A 2,202-nucleotide genomic window follows, 5' to 3' on the forward strand; every position below is an offset into this window, starting at 1 on the left:
CCCTGTAGACAGGGAGGATCAGGTTGGTCACAACACATCAGTCAGGGTGAACACCAAAATTTTGGTGAAAAATAAACTTGTAATTCAGTAATTCGAAGTTCCAGGAGCTTTTGTGCTGTTCTTTGTCACCAAATTAAGCCCTTGACTTTTCACATTAAAGAGGAAAGGAAAGCTAAGCATGTCACTTGAACCAACTCTTTCCAAATCATCACATTATCGCTGTGCATAAAAATCCGTGAGGGGCTCCTCTGGGACAGTCTTTGGTTCTAATAGAGTTGTTCTCGGGACTGCTGCTGAGAAGGATTGCTCTTTTCCTCAACACCTGGGTTGCGTGTTAATGCTTTATATTAAAATTTTGAGATTTAATCTCCCACTTGTAAAGTTTGTACATCACTTTCTTTGTAGTAACTTTCTGCCCCAACTGTATCCGTAATGCTGCTTTCACAATTCTGCATACCATAGCCACTAGCCACGGGAATGTTAGTGCTCTCACAAGGAATGACACTGTTTTCAGCAAGAGGCGACATGCACAGGTTAGAGTTTTCAATACTGAAGGAAAGTCTGCTCACAAAATCAGTCCTAGGTAAACTCCTGTTCACCCCTTGATCCAAGTGCTCTCAGCTCCTGGTTCTGTAGGATCAACCATATCCACAGTGTTATTCTCCTCGTTTTCAACCCTGCAGTGGTGCTAACTCTTTCTCAGAAGCACTGGACTGATTTTGTGTAATAGACATGGCAGTCACAATCAAACGTGTGCCCCATGTAGAAGTGTCACTATTCAATTGCCGTAGGTGTATTTCAGCAGCACCCATGCCTGGTGATGAAACATCTGTGGAAGAAACATTCTCTTTATTTTCTTTATCTTCATCGTGAGTCTCAAGAGTAAAAGGTATGAGAATCAGTGAGGTCTCGTCCTGAGTACCACCACTACACATCTCGAGTCTCATAGGAGACCAATTTTTAATCGGTGAGCAGCCATCTATATAAGGACTTCTGGTGTACTGATTAGTAATTCCATAAGAATTTTTTCCAGATGAAGCATCAGGAGAATGAAAATAAACATCCTTTGTTCTGGGAGTGGGGTCTTTCCTATGTGAAATGCAACTGGTGAGAAAACGGGTGAAGAAACACATGAAGAGCTGGTTATACTTCCCACACTGTATTTTTTTGCACTAGCCTTAATAGGGCTAGAAGAAAACTGCCCCGAACCAGGTGTCTGTACAGGGCTCCTACAGTGTACAGAAAATAAACCTATTGTATAAAAACCTTCAAGTGAGGTCTGAGCACTGCTATGAGGACTTCTGGAAGAAGCTAAAGATAAAGAGTCAGGGAGGCTTCTGTTTCCATCAAAAAAGAGCTTTCTTCTGAGAGATGAAGAGCTGAGGTTTCCAGGAGACTGATCTGCAAATTCATCAGCTCTGAAATAGTCACCTAATATTTTCTCTAAGTTAAAATCCACAGGAAGAGACGGCAATGTCTGACAAGCAGAATTGCATTTCTCAGAATGAATGCTCAACTTTTTTCCAACTGGAGAATCACTTTTAATGCTGGTAATTTTGTTGATTTAAAAACACAAGGACCGGCAAGAGTATGTTCATGGAGATTAGAACAATCACTAGGACTTTCAAAAGGATTTAAAACAGGAATCCTTCCTGGAGTTTCTGGTGTTATCTGCATTTTTGATTCTTTGACATCTCCCATAGCACAGAGAGAAAAACAAGTATATAAAAAGGACCCCCCAATACCAACTCCAAGGTGCTCCCGGGTGCCAACCTCAAGTCCCAAGTCCATATTTATTACCATAAAATGTAAAGAAGTAGACAAAAGCTTCTTGTCCCACATGAGCACTGATTAGGGAGGACTTGGAAAAGGTCAAAAGGAATGTCTTCACCTTTGTTTTTGCAAAATTGCAGACCTTGAGCACAACCTCTGCCTCTAGTATCAAGAGACCTTTGGAATCTAGAGGATTTTCACCATGACTGTTACTGCTACACCTCACATATACATTCTCCCTTGGAGGCCAGTTTTCTGATCTGCATGCACACAACTCACATGCCATTCTTGTGATTCTCCAGGTCTCTCAAGCAGAAAGCCAGTCTTATGCTAAAAGTCAGGTCTCAGTTTCCCCTACACCTTGAACTCAGGAATTTGAGACCAGCCTGAGAAGGAGGGAGACCCTGTTTTTACTAAAATAGAAAAATT

General features: G+C 41.5%; 1 pseudogene; it reads right to left on the reverse strand.

The window, feature by feature from the left end:
• Positions 1 to 334: 334 nt before the first annotated feature.
• Positions 335 to 1,701, reverse strand: LOC128567383 (protein aurora borealis-like; annotated as a pseudogene).
• Positions 1,702 to 2,202: the final 501 nt, after the last annotated feature.

This window comes from Nycticebus coucang, chromosome 16 (genome assembly GCF_027406575.1).
Source record: "Nycticebus coucang isolate mNycCou1 chromosome 16, mNycCou1.pri, whole genome shotgun sequence".
Classification (NCBI taxonomy): Eukaryota; Metazoa; Chordata; class Mammalia; order Primates; family Lorisidae; genus Nycticebus; species Nycticebus coucang.